The sequence below is a fragment of the Phalacrocorax carbo genome, chromosome 19 (assembly GCF_963921805.1).
Source record: "Phalacrocorax carbo chromosome 19, bPhaCar2.1, whole genome shotgun sequence".
Taxonomy (NCBI): Eukaryota; Metazoa; Chordata; class Aves; order Suliformes; family Phalacrocoracidae; genus Phalacrocorax; species Phalacrocorax carbo.
This window is the reverse complement of record NC_087531.1, coordinates 1409719-1432421: the sequence shown is the minus strand read 5'-3', so window position 1 is coordinate 1432421 and position 22703 is coordinate 1409719. Positions and strand designations below refer to the sequence as shown.

General features: G+C 48.1%; 1 protein-coding gene across 3 annotated transcripts in view; it reads right to left on the bottom strand.

The window, feature by feature from the left end:
* Positions 1-22703, bottom strand: part of GNG7 (G protein subunit gamma 7) — an 80420-nt gene that overhangs the window by 52433 nt on the left and 5284 nt on the right. The window contains exons 2-3 of one of the 3 annotated variants that reach the window (XM_064469756.1): positions 12257-12334; positions 3146-3224 (exon numbers count right to left, since the gene is read on the bottom strand). The gene's annotated coding sequence lies outside the window, so the exon portion shown is untranslated. The remainder of the gene's footprint in view (positions 1-3145; positions 3225-12256; positions 12335-22703) is intronic. The other 2 variants (XM_064469758.1, XM_064469757.1) reach the window with 2 other exon arrangements.

Genomic DNA, 22703 nt, shown 5'->3' with positions numbered 1-22703 from the left:
CTGCTCTTCCCCAGGATGTAAGCTTACAGTGCTCAGAGACCAAAAAATGCCTGTTAAGTCTGCGTAATGATGTTGTATCTAATCGAAGCCACGCAGATGCCGGTACGAACAGCCCTGCAGTGACGGGGACAAGAGCTACTGGCTGTTAAGTTTCTTATTTGAACAACATGAGCTCTTTCTGCAGCCTGCCTCTTCCCCCTGTTCCACTTCTGGACAGCTGCTAAGGGCAGAAAGCACGCCGTCTGCACTGGTTAGCTATCTTCAAGGAAAAAAAATCATGCCTAGAGGGCAAGGCAGCTGAAAGCCACCCAAAAGCCTTGCTACAAGTTTTTGTATGAAACAGCACCTTATTTAGACAATCTGAAAAATGTTACACAGGGACACTATGGCTGGGAATTTGCATAATGGGCGTCTACATCTTGCTTACCTAACAGGAGAAGAATCCTGTCTGTCAGTAAGTCTAGACTGTGGTGTTGAATCCAGGGGACTGAGGAATCTCCCGGCCAGAAATAACACCGGGCGCAGGGCAGGGTGCTGCCATCTGCCGACACCCGCCGCTGGGACGGCGAGGTGGCAGAAACCTCGCTTTTTGTAGGCGCCTCGAGATCGGGACCGCTCTGCGGAGCTAGGCCCAGTGCTAAGAGCTGCAAGAAAAGCCATCCTCCTCCTTGCGAAGCCTAAGCTGACTCTTCCAAGTGCTCCAGGGAGACCTGCGAGGAGCAGCGTGCCCTTGCAGCGCCTCGCTCCGCTGTGCTGGCTGGACCACACCGTCAGCTGCAGCTGTGATTAAGGCAATGGTAGCGTGACAGTCCGTTTTATTAAAATGTATAAACATTATTTAAGTTTGTAAGGCCACAGCATAACAACAGCTTTCAAGTTCAAGCTACTCCAAAGGCTTAGGTGGCCTAACAGAGACCTCTGCAGTTCAGACCGGCTCACTGCAGGCAGTTACTCCAGGTGCAGTTTTTCCCACTGAACTGGGTGTTAGAAGATACCCAAGAGGCACAAAGGTGTGCACTTAGCCACCATTTCCACCTCCAAAAGCCTTGCCGTGACACACACGGGAACACAGAACCAGTGGCTTTGGAGTCACTTAGATCTCAACTCCTCTGAGTGACTGCAACCATCCGTCATCCGTCCAACTTTTCCTCCTGCCCCGAAGCAGCATCAGCCCGACCCGCTTCTCCCCAAAGCCCCCGGGAGGGATGTCAAACGCCTCCCGAAGACAGGGAGGTTTGAAACACGGGCTCAGCCTCCTGCCCCTTCCATTCTAACGGGTGCACTAAGAGAAGCAAGCAACGCTCCTTCTCTTTGAAATACAGCACCCTTGATCTAAAGATAATCGGACAACAGAGGTACGTGAGCAAGATACTCTATTCTCAGCTATGGGTTTGTCATCTCACCAAGCTTAAGTTCCTTTACCTTGCTGGTATTTCACACATGGGACAGGAAATATAGGGTTTCACAAAAGGACCGCTGATGCACAAAGGGACTGTTGAGGCTCCACAGAAAGCACTCACACCAAGTATTTCGCTGCCAAGACGGAGGTGACCAGAGAAAGGCGACAGCAACGCTCATGTACCGCAGTCCGTATCCCCCTGGGAAATATTCAGCTATTCAGTGTTCCAAGCAGCAACAGATATCATGTCTTTAAAGCCTCCCGAGAAAATTTCTAAGTATTTCACATAAGCAGCTGCGCTTTAAAGTCAGCATTTGGTGACCAGCAGGGTAATGACGGACAACTGGGATGCGGTTAGACCTGACCGCACGTGTCGCGCGTGGTACCGCAGCCCCGCCACCCGTGCGGCAGATGAGCTTCCAGACCCCGGAAGGGAAAAAAGATACGTGAAGGCAAAGTTGTGTGAAAAACTGCAGAAACTCTTTTGGAAAAGGAAGTAGTGGGAACACACTGGTGAGTGCTGTTTCTAGGAAGTCAGAGCAGACCGAATGTCATGCGTTACCTCACTCATTTCCTTCAAGCCCACTACAGTTGACTGGTCCGGCGTGGCCCGTCTCCCTTACGCAGTGAGGTCAGCCAGGCTTACCAGAAGAACTACAGCTACAGGCATCCTTCTAGTTTAAATCAAATTTAAATATTGCATTTGGAGGCACACAGGGTAAAACGTCAACAAAATGGACAAACTGGTCTAAAACTTTCAGACCAATGCTACCGATTCATTCTGTGCTCTGAGATCACATGGAGCTCCACGGCAATTTAAAACAGCACAATTGATATTTAACTTACTTATTCTATAGAAAAGTCATGAGGCTTTAATCACCACGCTGCTTCATTAACTGGAGATCACTAATTATGGAATTTGTTAGTCAGCACTACCAGATGATGTTTTAGTGTTGATTGTTTGTATAGGGAAGATAGGAGCCCACAATTTAATAATTTTAATGGAATACAAGGTGACGTGGAAGAGCTGCCCTCAGCAGACCAAAAATCATTACGGTTTTGCCTTGTCACATGCTTCCCGAAAGTAACAGCTTCACTGGGATCAGTGTGAGGCCAAAGGTGACAGAAACCAGCACAGGACGAGTGAGGCACGCACCTTAAATCATGTGTGGGATCTCCTGCCTCTACCTTGACTGCTTAAGAGGGCAGGGAGGAGCAGGATGTTTGCGGCGTCTAATATTCCAGCACAGAGCAAAACCGCTATTACCCAGAATGAAAAAGCCATCGTTTGCAGCATCTCCTGTTCGCGTGCTACCCGTTAACAAGTACATGCATTCCAGCAAAGGCCAGATAAAAAAAGGAAACTGAACTTCATCATCCAGCTACAGCAGCTAAAGGCTGCTGCTTCCCTCGGCTCCCAACAAGAACAAAGGCTCCCCCACACACCTCACGCCTTCTGACTAAGAGGGACATGTCTTCTTTGGAATCTATAGATCTTCTTCCCTAATTAAGGAGGTGGATTACTGTTACATAACGAGCAGAACGTCGTTCCACGTGGGCGGCGACTAATCACCAGCCTTTGCCTCAGACCAGCAGGAGCACCCTGGCATAGGGCCGCCACCACGACGGTGTTACCTGCTGCGGCATTTTCCCTCTGTACCAGGTAGAACTTCACCATCAGTGGAAGGTAAATTCATGACGAAACGATACTGCAAATTGCACAAGGGTAGAGTCCTTCTTGCTCACCTTCTTACTGCAGTGAAGCAGTCTCGGCTACCGTCTCGTAGGGTGCGCTTGCTGCCGGGGATCCCAGTTGTGGTTCCTTCTGGAAGGGAAATGGGAATTCAGGAGATCCATCACTAATGCACTAAACAGATGGTGCATTATTACAAAGTTGTAATTTGGAATAATGTATTTTACTCCATTGGCTGCAACTTTATCACAGCAATATTTACTTCAACGACTAGAGTGATAGGGCAGGCACTGCGTTCGCTGCAGTTGCCTGTTTTTACTGATGTCAATTTTCCAGCCCACAGAACTCAATGTCCCAGGTATGAGTTAAAATTAACATTGATTTGTTTGAATTTTATTGCGTTTCCAAACACATCTTTATTTTATCGCATACAACAAAGACACGTGGACAGGGAGCCCATTTTCATTTGGTTTTATAACTAACACGCACAACCTGGAGGCCACAGAGCTGAATCTGAATGCGTGGCATGTGAACCTGCAGAGAACTAATGCTCCAACCGCTGGATGAGAGTTCACTTACATATTCTGCTCTAGATTTCACTGCAGTCTAACTACTGGACCACAGTAGTAGTCCAGATGTTGAGCCTATGTCCCCCACAGCAGGAGAGGGAGAGGTGTTTGCACCTCTGTATTTTCGGGGCAATGCTTTACAGCAGTGTTTCAGCAAAGCAGCCAGCAGAGTCCTCTGGCTAAACACAGATGCACCGGCAAGCTTCGTTTTCAAGAAATAAGCACAAAACCAAAAAGGCCTAGGAATGAGGTGGCCTTAAGCAAGCATTAAGAACAGCCTGAGAAAAACCAAGCCGTGTTTAGCTTTCTCACACGTTGGGATGCTTCCCTGCCGCACCAGTTACACGGCTCCGCAGGACGTCCTCCTTCCTGCTTACCAGTAAAACATTGCTCAACCCCCTCCGGTCAGCCCAGCTTACCACACTGAAGTCAAAGCCGTTGTGAGCGAGAGCTAGGGCCGAATTCCAAGAATCCATCTGAGCTGAAATCCAACCCTGCTTGTTTTCTCCACTTACTGTCTGAACACAAACAACTTTTTTTTAAAAGGAGTAAAACCCACGTCATTCACTCTGCACTGGGTTTTAGGCCATGGCTTGCCTTGCCCCTTTCACCTCCATCTTCCTCAGATTTCAGGAAATCAAAGGGTGAGGAACAGCCCTCTTGCCAAAACAATCATTTTAAAATCAATATTTAATTTTTTTTTTTTTTTGAGAATAGCAATTCTCATAAATACTATATTCCAAACAAGAGCGGAGTGCCAGCTATCCACACAAATATGAAGATGAGAGCAAGAGTAAAAGCCTTACTATGAAACAGAACAACTTGTATTAGGTTAGGAGACCAAAAAGGAGCATGGGGTAAAAGCGTAAGCACTTCGGACACAGAGCAAACGGCACAAGGTTTGCAGTCGGCCTCTGAAGGGCTCCTACTCGGCCACCACCGACCCATCCCTCCACGACCAGCAAGGCACTGGCCGATCCTCACGTCCCCCCCGCTCGAGTGAAGCCTTCCGCAGCATCGTCCACCCGCTCGCCTCGAGGCAGCCCCCGGCCCCCGCCGAGGCTTCAGCCGGAGCAGAGCTGCACCCGGGGGGAGCAGGTGGAGAGGAGCCAGCGCCTTCCTCCCGGCCCCAAATAGCAAATGCCGAAGCTGGGGCCTCACTCATTGCGATCATTCCTGCTAAAGCAGCACAGGCCTGCCTGATCCCTGCTCAGAATTCAGTGATACACCCAAAGGGACTGAAATTCAGGGGATTTTGTCAATCAAACAGCGTGCCCCTCCCAAAATAAAGTATGGGAGATAGGCAAGGAGCACACACAGGGCTGCGGAGCTGAAAAACAAGCGCAGCAGTATCTGAAAGGTCCTGCAGGTAAGAAAGGCCATCAGGAACACGGGAAAACAAGTCCTCGGGAGCAGCACTTTCCAGAATCCCCCTGCTCTGCCTCCAAGGAGGCATTTCCATCGCAAGGAGATGCAGCTCCTGCCTCTCCCTGCGGCACAGGTTAATAAGCCTCTGCAGAAAGGGAGTGCGATGAGCAGTCTGGAGGAATTCCAACCCTCAGTAAGTCAATATGCTCTTCAGCCCTTTCCATACAGGATCATGGGCCTTTTATAAGGGAAAGGAATGAAGATTACTTTCCCAATATCCTACTAATTTGCTGAAAAAGAAGAACTTGCCCCCATAAATCACAGCCTGCACTGAGGCAGCCTTCAGCTGCAATCCCCACTCCACTGCCTCCCAACTCCTCCAACTATATGTGATTTCATAGCATGAAAAAATAATTATGGCTTCTAAATTGCAAGCAGATTTAAATAGCAAGTAGCTTGGCCCCGTGAAGTATGTGCAGTTGTTTAAGTGCCTCTGGTGCTCTGTAAGAGCTGATAAATGCCAAGCTGCTACAGGAATCAGCCACCACCTCCAAGCTGCAGGAGGGAGCTCAACGCCTCATTTAAAAGACAAGCCACCCAAAATCCAATCTACCTTTCACCTAAATGAAGCCTTGAAGCTGTAACTGAAGTGAAAACCTGAAATGACGATACACACATTCTTTATTTGTATTTGTACTGTTCTTCCTGAACCTTTGTCCATGCATCTGTCGTCTTGAACGCTCTTTCCTGTTGTTTTAAAAGCAACACGGGGACTTTTGGACTGCCAATTTTTAATCAGTCACCATTTGAAGACATGTTTAGGTTTTCTGCAGGCACTACCATTTGAGGAGTACTCCGGAACCACAGCAGAAGCATCTGCAGCTGCAGGCAGTCCCTGTGCAGCTCCCATGCAGCAGGTGGGAACACCACCAGCACCCTCCCTGCCACACACCTACAGTTTTGACAAGGACATTTAACACCTCATCATCCCAGGCAGTCCACCTCTGTGCTACTGGCTTGTGGCCTCTGTAAGCTGGGCAGGAGACATGCCTGTAGGCAGGCCCCTTGCGAGAAGGCTGCCTGTGAGGCTGGAGTCAAACACAGCACAAGCCAGCACTGCTGCAGGATCAGCCTCTTGCCTGGGCTCCTCCCAGCTTCCCCCTCCTCCCGTTTGCCATCAGAGCCAGCTCTGCAGAGACCCCAAACTATGCCCCATTAACGGCATCAGCATTTCTCCCGCACAGGCTTTTGAACTGGCAGTACACAGGGAACAGTTTGCAGCAGGGGAAAAAAAAACAACCCAGCGACTTTCCAGATGAACACAATACCATCTTTGGCTTTCCGCAGAAACCAGCGTTTTGTTTATAGGCTTGCAGAATCTGACTCCAGGGGCTGGTCTGTTCTTGCTCAAAGAGGGAAAACAAGCCTGACCTCAGCGTGCTGGAATAAACTCTGCCCCCTCCTTCCTTCCACGCTTCTCCCAGTGCAAAGGTAAAGAACATGGTATCCAGCAGCGTGACCGAGCTCGCGGAGCAAAGCGTGACCGCACACACTCCTGTTTACTGACATCGAACACACGACCGCCAGAGCCAAGAAGGTAAACTAGCTGGAGCGCTGCTGCTGCCGTTCCTCAGGCTGCGCCGGCCAGCACTTCCCAGCTGGCGAAAGGTCTTCACTAAGTCACCTGGCCCCCGATACATTAAGTGCAGCATGCATTATTTAGCGCATACCTCCCCGTGCACAGAGAGCCAGGCTCACAGCAGACAACCCCCTATCTCCCACTTGTACCATTTCCTACACAGTCGATAAGCAGGCTGCAATTTCCTCCAGGCGGATATTGCACCCCAGCGCTTGCTGGCAACAAAGCCTGAACAAAGAACCTAAAAGTCCTCATGCAAGGCTCGGAGCGGCTCTACCGTTCACGTTAGAAAGAGCAACTCATCATGGGAATCCATCACACCAACAGGTTTTGGGGAAAAAAAAACCAAACCTTGTCATATTTGGACCTTCTTGACCTTTGCCCTGTTTACGGTGCGGGCCAGAACCCTGCTCAAGCCTGCTCTGCGAACACGCAAGCGGCCAGCAATGCAAGTACCAGCACTTTAAGAGATACCTTGAAGTGAGTGTGGGCAGCAAGGAGGGGAATTCCTTTCCGAACTAACTGGAAGCGGCAACAGTTGGTAATGCAAAGCATCTCCCAGGGCCGGAGCCTGCAGCTGCCAACGTTCCCTCAAAGTCAGGGCAAGGCTCGAAGGAAGCCTGATCATCCATTCCAGCCCACCAGAAAGCCTGCGGTGCCAGGAACTCCGTGGGAGGCAGTCTCTCTGCAGAAGAGCCTTTCCACGAGGATCATCCAGCTCACTGGCAGGAGGAACTTGCTATACTTCCCTCCGACACTCCCAAGATCCGGCAGATCGCGGAGCAGGCAGGCGGCCGATGCTATCAACTATTCCAACTGTGATTAATAAAGTTCTATGAAAAGACCAGAGAGAGCTTAGGAAAACAAGATTCAAAACCTCATCTTTCTGCCCATTGTGTTACTAGTCCTTAAGATTTTTAAAGAACGCTTGAATACATGGCCAAGTGTGAAAGTCAAAGACGCCGCGTGTGAACAAGACGCCACCCTCCCGCCTTTGCCGATGAAGGTCAATGTGCAATGCTCCCGACAATCTCACTTGGGGTGTTAAAGTGAGAGCTAGAAAAAAAACTGCATTTGCACAGGCTCTAAAGACTAACTCCAGCCTGCAGTCTGCTCATTTTGCTACCAGAGTTGACTGTGAGCACTAAAGAGCCCATGCCTTTTTAAAAAATAATTAAAAAAACCAGAGGCAGTCCACGTGCTGTTGGCGCAGAGCAGCCTTGACATGCCCCTTCCAGAAGGGAGCCCTGCTCCGGGAAGAGCAGCGTGGCACAGCCCGCTGCGGGCAGCTCAGCAGCGGGGCTGTACGGAGCTCTGGCCTCTCTGGCCCAGCGGACGATGCGACCTCGTTCAGCGCCGTTAGGTAACGCAGAGCGGCTCATGGAAAATGAAGCTGTCAAATAGCAAAAAGCTCCTTTTAAGACACCTGATGGAACCCCAGTGAAGGAACCCGGGAACTGTTACATGCCGTACCGCGGGGCTAAATTAAAGCGTTACTGGCAGGTACTGCTGACCAACAGATAACGAAGCGGCACCGAGAGGCATTGGCACGAGGCTGTGATTCAGAGCAGCGCTGCAATGACGAGCTAATGACCTGCTGTGCAGCGTGGTGCGTCTCCTCACCGCGGACACACAGACCCACACCAGAAGTTCAGGTTCCCCCAGGGCTGGCGCCTTAGTGAAGTTAAAGGGAGAAAAACACATTACTGAAGGTGAAGTTGCTCGGGACACACTCAGAATTAAATAACCTTAATGGGATAACCAATGCCGGGCTTAATTCTGCTGCTTAGTACTCTAATAATAGGCAAAAGATCTTGGTCCAGAGGTAGACTTTGTCATGTCTCTAAAAATATATCCTGCAAATAGTAAATCATTATCAAACAATTGCATCTGGATAACCAATGCAAAATATCCACGGTACAGAGAGAGCCTGTAAAGTTTCGTTTTTCCCCATTAAATCCTCCAAGGGATGAGCAGATTCTTTTTTCCTTGTCCACAGAACTGCTGCCATTTTCCAGCACACAGCCCAGGATTTTTGCTAAGTAACAGCTGCCACAGCCAGCGCACATTTGCTTTTGGAAGCACATCGCTAATTGTGAAGTTGCTAGGAAGTCTGTTCTGGCAACTTGCTCTGGAACATTTTTTAAGTCCTAAAAAGGGAAGGCTTGCAGGAAAGGCAAGCCGAAAGGGCCTTCCCTATGTCCTGCATTGCTTCACACCTCAAGGGACCTCTGCTTCAAGCTCGAAAGCTGCAGAAAGCAGGTGACAGGACCCGTGCTACTGCGCTTGAGGGTAAAGCCCCTGCGAAGGCCAAGTCTGGCCAGCAGCCACTCCTGCAAAGCTCGGCTCCTCTGGAGTCTCCGAGCAGAGCAATGGGAAGCACTGCTAGCAGCTGTGCTGCTGGAGGGCAGAAAGCAGCCCGGCGCCCCAGCTTCACGCAGAGGCATCTAGACACAAGCTGTTTCGCACGGGGGAAGGCGCAACCCTAGACCACACAGCCCTGTAAAGAGAGTTGCTCGTAAGTGAAGTTTAAGTGTGAAATGCCTTAAATGCTCATCGATCTAAGGAGGAGCAGAGGTGAACAAGGGACGGCTAGCACGGAGCAACGCAGCACGGCACATGAGCGCGGCACTCTGCAGCAAGCGGAGCGGGCTGCTGAGCAGTCGGGGGCGTTCAGAGGGCCAGTTACTACACAGCCATGCATTCCTGCTCAGGCTTTGTTTTTCCTCTGAGCAGAAGAGGAAAAAGTTTAAAATAAACCTTGCAGACAGCAGCATTCCATTTGCAAGAGTTCATTCTTTAAAGAAACGGGACAAACGAATTCCTCGGTAAATATTCGGGGTTACAGTTCTGCTTAGCCCTATCTCGTTAAACACTTCCAAGGTTTGAGAGCGCCAGTAATATGCTCAGGACAGCAGGCCATGGAAATAACAGGACTTATTTCAGCAGTAACAGAGCTATTTTTAAAAATTTTACTTATGGGATGCCAATTTCCTGAAGCTGTTTGGAAAATTAAATTTAAAAATGTACAAACACTAGTGGAACAAAAATGTGCTATAGCAACAGCCTTCTTTTGCTAGGAGATATGCTAGATATGTTTCTGGACTTTCCAACTTACTTTCATCCAAAAAATCACTTTCTCCTCCTTTTAGAGGACAAATTAAGAAGAGCAGCAAAAAAATATCTGTATGTCTGCAGCAAAATACGTTTGCATATAGAGAAAGCTTAAAAAAATTTCCGATTTTAGCAAATGCCTCCAGCTGTTACACACAGATCAAACCGGTGACAATACGCTTCTTTACTCTAGGGGTGCTTAGGTTTAACATAATTAGATTAGCTCAATGCCTCTGCCAGGCAAATAAGCCATACAAGAAGTTCTTTTATGTCGCTGACAACCTCCTAAAAATTGGAGGAATTTTAAAATGTACACCAACTTAACAACTGCTCGAAACAGGAAGAGGAGGTGAAAGAGTATCCAGCTGAAGCAGCAAGGGAGAATTCATTACACTGTAAATACCAGAGCGAAACACAGATGGGATGCTGAGGTTTATAATTCTTAAAGTGCCGTTATAAAAGTGCGCAGGCATTTGCTTTTAAATATTATGACAAGCAGCTGAACGCCATAAAGTATAGCTATTTTCATAGCCTGCACCAACAATTCAGGAACTGTTCCAGTAGAACAGACACTAAATATCAACAGGCTGTTGACTTCAGATCACGAAAAAATAACGACAAACTAGCACTGCTTCCGAGCTAGCCATAAACCCTCCCCAGGGAGGCAAGCCTTCCCCCTTTCCTACTAGATGGGTAAAGCTCACCTTGTTCTGCCACTACAGAAAGCAAGAGGGGAAAGAAAAACGTCTTGAGGAAGGGTTTAGGAGGTTAATAGTTTTGCTTTAAACGTGGATGTTTCTCCTGGGATGCGTTTTTATCTCAAAGCAACTTTTGAGGTTATTTCAATGTGCTTTCATGTTACACAAGTGCCCTACCTTCTAGGGGCTATCAAGCAATTTTATACAGTCAATTAGTAAAAGAAAAAACTGAACACCTTAACGAACCCTGGGAAACGGGGTGCTCCTGATATATCAGTGATTACTAGGCCAGGGCAGCGTCATTTCTGCAAGATGTTAAGTCACCAATAAAGGCACCTTCACGTAACTTTAGGAACCAGGCAAAAATTGACAGGATTAAAAACTGCTTCCTAAATAACAACAGAGAGGTGCTGCCAGAGTCCAGGCTGGCCGCAGAGAACCGCTGGCTATTCACCACGCAGCGCTGAACGTCATGGAAGGGTCCTGAAAAGAGAAGCCAAACCCAGCTGTGACAAGTCATTCACAGGCCCTGCTGCAGAAACAGCTTAAAAAGGGGAAAAAAAAGCACACAGGGCTGGGGAGAGACGCACGCTTCCACACCTCACTACAAATCTGCCTCTTCAGCGAGCAAAGATTTGCTTTTGAGATGGAGACTGGCATAAGCATTTCCTGTTTGGAGCCCTAAGGCAAAATATTACAATATAACAACTTCCATTAGTTTTCCTTTTTCTGTTTTTCTCCCCAATTCCTTATGTTTTGAATTAAGTCTCCAGTTGACTGTGACTCACAGCAAAGCTCTATGCTGATCCAACGAACGTCGTTCCCTTCTTGGAGGAGACACCAAGTGCAAAAAGTAGGGCAAAATGACGCAAGTGGAACAGGCAGGGGACATTTTTTTAGGAAAGTGAGGCAAGAGGAAGCGCTGCCATATCCCTGCCACAGTCTGGGGAGAGGACCGGCAGTCACACGATGATATACAGCTCCTAATACATTTACTAATGAGTCTGCCAGTCAATTACTCATTTCAGATGGTTTCAAGGACTTAGGCTCTCTCAGCATTCTGGAGCCTAACGCTGTTTCTCAGCTGACGAGCAGAAGCCGCATGTCCCCAGCAGCTGATGCTGTGCGGTCCCGCTGCCAGGGACACACTGCCCTCTCTTGGAGGCTCCACAAGCAGCCCCACGGAAGGACGCTGAAGCCCAACACGCTGTTGGCATCTCTTTAAAAAATTATTTCTGCCCAAGAGGCAAATCAGAGGTAACAAGCAACTCTGCTAATGCTCCCCGGCCTGATAGATTGCTTTGATGAAGCGTGGGTGCCTTTTGGAAGAGCTGCTCTTAAGGTAGGTCAGTTTTAACTAATAATCTTGAAGGTACCTTTATATCATTCTATCAAACGTTAACCTTTTCACCTGGAATTGTACGGCAGATAATGCATGGCACAACTGTGTCTATCCCGGCAAATACTGTAACATCTAAAGAGCAGTGATACTGTGATATGGTAACAGTCATCCCAGAAAAAGAATGTAATTCAGAAAAAAAACATTCCAGCTTATAGGCAACAGTGACGTGTTAGCGTTCGGCGTGACCCTGGGGCAATTTTAGACACTTAACACCCGACGTTGGCCAAACTGTCTCTAAGTGGACTCAGAGTGCTGCTGTCACCCCGTCAGATAGCCCTGGTTTGGGGAGTCAAGAGTACAAAGATGGGGAAAATTAACTGTGAGGCAGGAGAGGTGGTTTGGGCGGCTTCGTGGTGTGCCGCTGCATTACGTACCTGGTCCGAGAGCGGTCACGTCGCCTTCTCCAGCACAAAGGCAGACACGCTCTCTGGCCTGAGAAAAGCACAGCTCTCCTATAAAAGGAAATGGAGAGAGATTTCAGTAATTAAAACGTTCCTGCAGGGACTGCCTGCTACTCTGAACATTGGGCTTTGAGCCAACCAGCTGAAGCACCTCACATCTTTTTTTCTTTCATTTAACGAAGGCAGGCATAGTAGCCATATGGCTACAAAGACCCTTTTTACGCTGACAGACACCAGCATTATTTTCTCCCTGCTTGAAACCAGGCTAGAGGTGGCTATTACGGAACTATTTAAAGTCACCCAGTAAGCACGAGGGAGATGTCACGTGGATTCAATGATTAGCAGCGTCGCAGCTATGACGGCCGGCCGGCTTTAAGGCTGACTCCTGCCTCGGCAGCAAAGCACCTGCCTGTGCTCAGTGCAGTTTCATGGCTGAGTCTGAAGATGGCTCCATCGGCACAAGAGATGCCAGCCACTCATCCCTCCCTGTGCGCAAGGAGTATCATTAGGCACACAAAGAATGAAGAAATATTCAGGATGCTTAGTCAGCCATCAATCACATGTTATTTGTCATATGCTGACAACAACGGTGCGGTGAAGGCAAGGCAGCACTCACATACGTGCGTTACATATTTCTAAAGATGTAAGACCGCGATATAGAAGCTACAACAAAAGAAACTAGAGAAAAATAGCTTGAGCAACTCATGGAAGTCAAAGAGAAAAAGAATGACAAAGACAGATTTAACTAAAGCAAGGGAAGAGGAAGGCATATCTGCAGCATTTCATTTTTTTGTTCCCCCCCACAACGATCAAATTAAAAAGCCCACACGCTTAAATTAAGTACAAGTTAAAGGGGAGCTGGAAATACAGTCATTCAGAAGCACTATTTAGGTTAGGAAAACTGCTGCATTATATTCCTTTGTCAAGCGGCAGGTAATGAAATCTGCAAAAGAAAATGCGGAATTTGGACCCATCACACAAGAACCAGAAAGAAACCGAGGAAATCTCTGGTGTGGGTTTACCAAGCAGGGCTTAAGGAGCTCTGACCCAAAACCACACACCCCCCCCAGGGCACGAGTGACGATGACAGGACACGAAAGCGGCTGTGCAAAGATCCCAGCCCCTTTCCCCCACACCCACGCCCCGTCACAACTACAGCCAGAGGCTACGCTCACACACACAAAGCCCAACAAGTTTTAGACCCCAACAGGGTGGGGTTTTTTTTTTGGTTTGGTTCGATTCTTTTTAAATTACAAAATAAAAAACACAACTTGGGGAGGGCGCAGGCTCAGGTCCCAACTACAGAGCTGTGATTTACTAATAAACCTTTCCTCAGGAGCCCTCACAATGTTTAATTTGTACCTTTGAAAACACCTCTGATAAAACCCCGGCTCCACCAACGTCAGGCAAGATTTGTCATTGACTTAAGGGTACATAATCTCGCCCCGCTTGTGTTTACATTGCACTGCGTCCAAAGCTCCAGATACGACTTCAGTATTTAATTCACAATGACAGGCAGTCACCTCAGCATTTCCAACAGCCAGCCAACCCCTGCAAACAGAAGGCCACCGAGACCCCTCCGAGGCTTGACCCTAGATGAAACCCTCAATAGCTATTAGAAGAGAAACATCCAATTCCCGCTAGAACATTTAATGGAAGAAAGCACAAAGGGAGTAGAGAATATGAACATTATTATTTTAGATAAAGCTTTTGCAAGCTTGGGTTTCCTTTAAGGTGTGATAAAAGCGATCAGGTAGCTACGGCTGGTGCTGCAAGGGGCCACAGGGCAATAACAGGGCTGCTGCTCGGCCAGTTTTCATGGCAACAGCACTAAAACAGATGCTGCAAGCTCTGCGAGGGCAAGTAGCCGCAGAGCTTGTTAGAGGGAACTGTTTAATGTCTAATCATTAACAGTAAAAAACACCCTAGATAAAAGTCAGCTCGCGACAGACTAAAGCAATGATGCATTTCAAGTCAGCAGAGTCACTACAGTCACCAGGAAGCACGGGATGTTTGCTTGTTCCTGTTATGGCTCTACCGTGTTTCCCCTGCAGAGGGGACAGCTTCGCAGGAAACTATATAAATTAGAATTAGAAATAGTCACCTATTTGTTCCTCAAACCTCCCTCATCCAAAGAGCAAGAGCATTCGCTGCAGCACGACGAAGGCAGCAAGATCAGATGTGCTCACACACATCAGGGCATTTTAAGCTGCTGCTGCCGTTGCCGACGAGGAGCGGCGGTGTCGTGAGCTCGCTCGCCACCGGGACTGCAGAGCTGCGTAGTCTGAAAGGCGCAAACTTAAAATGTGCCAACCCCGTTACTTGCCTGTAAGGTTGTGAGGGCAAACCAACCCCCATGCACGCCTGTAGGACCCTATTCCGTGATAAGGCAGCACGCCTGGGAGCCCTGCAAGAGCCCGAGGTAGAAGCGGAGGTGTGTTAAGCATCCGCTGCCTGTGTGGCACGTCTGCCCTGTGGAAGAGGTGCCAGACATCCGTGCTGCATGCCTGGACAGGGACGGGCAGGCTCTGGGCACAGGCACCAGCACCGGTCTCCTACCTGCAGCTTCCGAGCATCATCAGCTGCTGCGGCTCCGACATGGCTGTCGGACCAACACGGGCACTGCTAAGCTGACATGCAAAACAGCAAGTCCTCTCACCCTTCCAAGAAATCTGCTGCGTTAAGACACCCGCTAGACTCACTCCAGTCCAGCCCATGAGGCACCAGTATCTACCAGCCCGCGTAACGGAACAGAGAGGCATTTGTTCCATTTCGTATCAACCCTGCTCTCTGGGCTAAAATCCAGAGACAACTGCTGAGAGCAAAACCCCTCCGCTGCCAAACAGGCACGAGGTTCCCAGACCCTCCGTCCAGGAGGGGTGTCCGCCTCCAGCCCCCTCCCGAGAAAGCCTCCGAGGCTGCAGCTGGAGCCTGATGAGATAACGTGAAATAAAACAGAACTAAGCCAGATGATTTTAAATTGATATAAATTGTTCTTTTTCTTCACTACCAGAGGTACGTAGACTCCTTGGATGAACACGGAGACGGCCTGCATCAGAAGCTCCATCTGCATCATCCTCACTAAACCTTTCGAGTACCTTTAATGCTTCACCCCCCACCAAAAAACCTCTTAAAATAGACCTAGTGTTCAAAGACAGGTTCTAAACAAATTTAAGTGTAAAAAAAGTCTAAAAGACTCTATGAAAAAGGCAGCAGCACGTCAGCAACCACATTCATCTTTGCTTCCTGGAGCTAAAACACGGCTCTGTCCACCACGCGATAACCCCAGGCCCTGTACCCAGCCGTAAACGCGGTGCGCGCTGCCGGGAGATGCCTCCGCAGGAGCACGCATCGCCCGCTGGCCACGCAGGGCTCGCTGTCTTTCCACCAACACGAGGACAAAAGCCCAGCACCAGCGCACAACAAAACGGCAATGCTTTCAACACGCAGCTTCCCGCTCCGAAATATAAAGAAAAATGACTTAGGGTTGTGAGATGGCACCACAAAAATGTATGTTTGTTGGTTAACAGGGCCATTAACTATTTGTTCTTAATCTCCAGCCCCTGTATTTGCAGCGAAACTACTCACAGAACAAAGCTTTGCTGTGTTTGAGAGCACCACAGAAACAGGCCTTTTTTTAAAAACATGCCTGTAGAAAGGTGTATCCAAATAATATTTTGCCCTTTTTTGGTATCTTTTATCGCAAGCTTCTTAAGAAGCAAGAGTTTCCTTCCCTACCAATCTGGTGTTAAAAAAAAAAAATCTCAACTGCCTCCTTGCAATCATGTCGATTCTCCTAAAAATCTGCCACCAGAGGCCTGGGAAGTTCTTGAAATCTGTTGTCCCAGAGCCAGAGCATCACCACTGCTCTGCGTTGGTGCCCAGCAGGGACATCTCCCCCCTCACCCGCAGCCACGATGCGAACCCAGAACCACGCAGACACACAGGGTCCCTACGAGCCTGCGGAGCGCGTTGCAAAGCAAGTTGTTGCCCAGCCACTGGGATTAACGAAGATCATCCGAACCTGCGTCCCCCACGTTGGGCCACCTTCGGCAGGAGCCCAGAGCCACGCTCCTTCCACCGCTGACACCAAGGGTGGTTCACATCATACAGAAGATGACGGCGGGAGTCCACAGCATCCCGAGAGCCAAGCTGGCTCGTGGCAGCGTGGTTTCACCTCTCCTCTCAGCACGGCTGTCCTCACTCAGACCAGCTAACAAAGTCTGAATTGCAAGAATAAACCTCATAAGAGCGGAGCATCGACTGCTATTCGTAGAAAACTGAAAAAGCCCTCAAATGCTACAGAAAGCCCCCTCCTAACGAGATCTCTTTCAGTGTCACCTAAGCCAGGAAAGCAAACTAATAATATTTATAGAAATGGATTAGAGCTGAATCCTCCATAAATCTGATCATGCAAAGAAACAAGCAAATTGACATTCACGGAGAGGTACTTGCCAGCTCTTGGTGCAAGGGTGGAAGAGGTCACGGATTTATGAGCTCTCACTTACGAATCTGTTCTTCTCTAACGCAGCTCGCAAAACCCTGACAAGAGCACTCGGCGACGAGCCTGCCAGCGAGCTCTCTGCTCCCTGAATTCTTTATCGTGCTCGTTTCCTATGGTCTAACAGAAACACATGCAGGCGTTGGGGATAAGCATTAGAACATGTAAGAGGTTCACCTGCTCCTTAACTTTCTACTCCAAGTACTAGTACCTTTAAATTAGGATGCTAATAAGGATAATGCCATTATCCTGGAAGGAAGGTATAAGTAGCAAGAGCACCATCAGCTTTCATCATCCTCTGTTTTTCTTCGACCAAATTAAACCTTGCTAGTGAAAATGCTTTTTACTCTGATAATCCCACTTAAGTTTGGTCTACGTAACTCTGCAGGCCGCAGGGTGAAGGGCCTGGTATTTTTAAATGGGGAAAAAAAATCTTTTAGGAATTAAAGAATTTTAATTTAATTAAAGAAATTTAAGAATTTAAGCAGGGGGGTTGGACGAGATGATCTCCAGAGGACCCTTCCAACCCCAACCATTCCGCGGTTCTGTGAATTCTGCAGTTTATGGTCGCCCAGTGCTACCAGCACTTGGAAGAGGAAATACTCCCAGTCAGATGCAACCTGCAAGGAAGCTCAAGTATCAGCAAACGCCAAGCAGAACAAACACAGAAGATGTGGACAAAAGCCTCTCAAATACTGTTATAGGATTAAGTGGAAAGTGTCCAAGACCATCTTTATTTTTAATCAGCATAAAGCTACAGGTTAAGCCAGCAGGTCCCTTGTTTCCTGAGTTTGAAGGAATAGGAATTTACAGTGCAGTATCATTGACAGCAAGCAAGCAGCCAAGAGAAAGACGGAGAGAAACACAGAGCCAACATAGAGCTCTTCTGCAGTAATTTAAAAAAATACTGCATTTGATTAATTTTCACCTGGTATGTACTTAAAAAAAACATCAAGTAGCATTCAGACAACTCAACAGAAGTCAGTCGCATTGCTCTGCCTGGCGACCCACAGCCCCATCCACGGGCACTGGCCCTCGGGTCAGCTCGACACTATGGGTCTCCGCAGGAACTTGAACCCATAACTGCAGCGTATCGCAGCAGTCTGCACGTGGAAAATATGAAGGAGGAAGGCTTTAATTATGCAGGGGACAACACTTTCAAGAATGACATGACTAAATCAAGGAAAAACGGTTAAATGCAGAAAGCTGGCAGATTCAGGAAGCCCTTAGAAAAAAAAAACAGCTGCACCAGAGACTCTTTGGCTTCTCCAACTACAGAAAAAACACCTGTGCACGGGAGAACTTGAACCAGAAATGCCTCAGGAGCGCTCACCAGGATCCTCACAGTTAAAGATTCAGAAAGGCATTGAACTTTATTACCTCCAGCAGCAGCAACCCTCCTGCCAGCCTGCGGCCCCTCCCTCGGCTCAGGGTGTTAACGAATTTCCTACCCCATAGCAGTTAGCTTTGTTATGCCTCAAACAAGATTTCCTGCCCCTCCAGCAGCCTTCCCCAAGCGCTCTTCCTGGAGACATTCGCATCTTCCCCAGGCTAGCAGAACTTCCCTCCGAAAATCAGGGAGCAGCACGCTTTTGAATCAGGGTGGTTTGCCTGCAGACAGACTGTGTTTCACCTACAAAATACCAGCGCACAGTTATTAGCCAAACAACCTCTCCCAGCTGTTATTTACTGAAGAGAGTAGGAAGTGGTTACTCTCTCAAGCTACAGCTAAACCACAGCAACTTTTAATAATTACCCCCCCCCACCTTAATGCAGTACGAAGCGAGCGCAGGAACAGCGCACCAGAGATGCACACAATACATCTCCTCTGTTAGTTGACAACCCTCTTCTATTTCGGGAATGTTCATCTGCAGGTGGAATTGGATTTATGTTCCCATGACTGACAACACAACTCACTCGACTCCGCTCCATCCCGGCCTATGGCAGCTGCTGCTATTTTGAGCACTATGCCTCTCCAGCGCTGCCGAGCAGTATTATTCCAAAGGTGAGAACTATTTCCAGATAACACGAGAACAGAATTTCTCACACTTTAAAAAAAAAAAAGAAATCATGGATTTTTAAGAAGTTTTGCAAGAGGGTGAAGAACCCTCTCCAGCAAAGCCAGGTCTACTTGCATCAACGGGCTTGTCGAATACACAACCCATGGAGTCGCTGAGATTGTTAAAATTAAAGTCCCTGCCCCGTAGCCCACTCGCTGCCCTGCTGGAATGGGCTGAATAGTCTTACCTGGGCTAACACAAAGCTATTTTTCACCAGCCAAGTAGGAAAGCATCTACGCCCTCTATCCTGACAGGAGCCTTGCCTTCTGGCAACAGACTGGCAATGCAGTCCTCCAGAAGTCACAGCTACGGCCGGCCTGTGCTGGAATCGTCCCCAGAAATAGCCATAAACCAGAAAGAAATGTTATATCACGTTTTTCTATTGAGTCAATATCATACGTACTCCTAACAAAAAGGCAGAGCATCTAATTTTGGTTTTTGCACATACGCACCACCAATACTTTTCACAAACGTGCGCCGAAAGAGCAGGTTGGTTTAAGGCTCCTTAAGAAGCGTGAGAGTTAACTGCTCCTTAGGAGCCTCTAGAAGTGTCAACCTAGATCCCCAGAAAGAAAAGCTGAGGGTGGGATAATAAGGCAAAGAATGTTAACCATCTAATTAGCAATCAGAGAAAGAAGGATTTTGTGATCAGTCAGAAGCGCTGACTTCTTCAAGCTTCACGTTGACCCGTGCAAGCGCTGCGGCTCAGCTAGGGCCGGTCTCGGTCGCTCACCCCAAGGCCCCTACCGCAGAGAGCCTCTAATTGCTACACGCAGCCCGCTCGGCAAGATGAAGGGCTAAGCTGGACGATCGACCAGAAGGTCTGAAATCAGAGCAGCTCGGCTTCTTCCCTGCTGAAAGGCTGCCCACCACAGCTCTCGTGATCCGACTTCCACTGCAATTAGCCACAAAAGCTCTATCAGGTCAGCAATTGTTTCAGCCTTCAGAAGCTCGTGTCTTCCACGATGCCTGCGATGAACAATGCCTGGACAAATTAAATTCTAGTCAAGTCGTCACCAGCTGCAGCTCATATGCACACAATTTTTTAACTAACATTCTGGAGCAAGCCCTTCCTTGTCCTCCATAAGCTGAATTGCTTGTGCCCCACAGGGCTGTTAGGAAATAATTACTTCCCTAAACCCAGAGGCTACTCTTCCAAAGTAGGTGTGCCCCATGACTAATATCTGGCAACCAACCAGTTCCATCTGCATTGGTATGCTGCGAGCACAGAGCTACTGCTGTCACTTGCAACAGCTCCTGTTATATCTCCACTAACAAATGTGAAATCCTTTTTTTCACCCCCGTGTCCCACGTTAAAAACGCTGCCTGTGTTTCTGTCGATGTCTTTACAAAGCGTATTGGCTATTTATCACATGCACTAACAGATCAGTCGTTAAGGCAAATGCTCTAAGCTTGACAAGTTTCTGCAAGGGACCGTAACGACACGTATTTGAGCACTGACAAATGAATTTGGCATTGCACCTCTGCAGCGTAAATCAGCAGAAAACATGGGATTTTGCTGCCTTTCCCAGGAAGATACTTGCAGCAAGGGTCTTCACAGCGCAGGGTGGGATTTACGCTTTAACACGCACAGAATAGCCTGTGGACTCACCAGAATGGAATTAGAGAAACCCACCCGTTGCTCCTGCAGCTCCTCCGGGGGACACACTTTCTACAGCTTGCTTCCCGACACAGCCAGCATCACGGCACCAGGAAACACAAACTCATTCAAACCAGCAAGGAACACACAGTACAGCCTGAAGCAGCTCTTTCAGATGGATACTGGAGTGCCAGGAGCCAAACTCAACTTGGTAAAACAGGCTGCAGGAGAAACTTGAGAGACAAAAAGATCCCCGCATTCACGCCGCTGACTGTGCCCGAATGTGTGCCGAGGGTGTTTGAGTCATTGGTTTGTTTCCCAAAGACTGGCATGGTGCACGGTCCCACCCCAGATTAAACACACCTGCCCCAAACTGACAGCGCTTTCAGGTCTGCTGATGGACAGACCCCCTGATTCTGAAAAACTAACGGTTCTGGACAACACTTGTAGGCAAAGGAGCGCAGGGCTATACGTTGGAAGAGAAAGGCATGGTTAGTTTATTCCCAAGTACTTTTACATTCCTCTTTGAGAGCCTTTCTTATCATCACATTCACCTGAAAACCATCTCCAGGTCCTATCCATAAGAAAAAAAACCCTTTTCATTACCTCAAGCCACGGTACCGACCAGCAGCTAATCCCATCCTACGCACCCTTACCTTCGCCTGGCTCAAGACAGCGACTAGAGCACAAGGTGGAGGGTCCTCTTCATTCATGCATTCACTGCATTCCTTTACCAACACACACGAAATCAACGAAATTAAGTTTAGGGATTCCCTGACCACATTAAAAAAACACAGGTGAAAGACCATCAACACTTGATTTTCCAGCCTTGCACAGCTTAATCTCCAAACTTCATTCCATTCTTAGCCTTACAGGACATCGACCCGCTCTCAACTGCTAGATAGTATTTCTTTATTTTAGCACTTTCTTCTCATCCTTCCTTGCTTTTCAAAACCAATACCTCCAAAAAAAAAAATCTCAAAAAAGAGTATGGCTTACTGAATATTTATTTCCCCATTTCTAAGCTACAGTTCCGGTGCTTAAGCAGAAAACATGCTGTTTCCAGGAGGCGTGTTCCACTTCTATTTACTAGTTTTAACACGTACTTCGCAAAAAACCTCATTTTATATCTTTCCAGATGATCAGCACCACTTCTGCTTCAAGATTTACCAGTCAGTATCCTACAAGAACGGAAGCCAGTAGGTCAAGAGCAACAGCGTAATTCCGCGCACGACTCAACGAGGGGAATGACGACAACGGGATTAGCTGCAATTAAACCTGCCCGACGCCAGCGTAACCCAAGCTTTCCGTCGGAGCCACCGCAGGCACTCACGACACTCGTGGGTTACAGGTAAAATGGATTCCCAACGTTTCGCCCAAGACGCAGCGAGCGTGATGCTCCTTGAAAGTGATGCCAGTTCCTTTGAAGCATCGGAAAGGCGTTACGTGGCGCTATGTGCTCGGACACCCAGTGCCGCTGGCCGCCCGCGCTTCAACGCCACGCCGGCCAGCGGAGGATCCACTGTGGAGACAACAATGTAATTCCAAAGTCAGAAGCAAAAAGGTATTTCTTGGCCTTAACTAAGGATCTTTGACTAAAAGAAGAGCCTCTCCGGCTTTTTTTTTTTCTTCTCCCTTCCAAGAGAAAAGTTGCAGAGTGACATTAAATTCACAACATTTGCGTTTGGGAATTGTACCATAATTCATAGCGAGTAACTGAAAAGAGAAGCCGTGAGACGTCATGATTTATTGAGCATAAACACTGATCCTTTGCCAGCAAAAAAAAAAACGTTACCCTTAGACTGGAGGAAATGAGAATAACCATGACTACAGCAAGAATAACCTCCTAAAAGCAGTTTGTGCAGTTCTGAAACTACAGAAGAGTTTCTCTGTAGACAAACTGCAGAAGAAAAGTCTGAGGACAAGCTGCAAAGGGTTAAAAATCACAAGAAACATTTAGACCTTGTGCATTTTTCTAAGAGCAGGCAAGGCAGAAATGGACAAAAAGCCTCCAGGGCTCAAAACCCCCAAACTATTCTATATATTCAAAAATAGGTTTATTTTTTCTGAAGGGGATTAGTTAAAAAGAACAAAAAAAAAAGCAGCTTTTGGAGACCATCAGCAGAACGTCAGTCTCACTTGCTGGCTGCTCCCCCGAGCCACGGGAGGAGGCCGCCAGCTCCACGCTGCCACCTGAGCGGGACCGGGGAGGTGTCGGGAGGAGGAACATCCTTCCACCATCCCTGGGACCACGGTCCT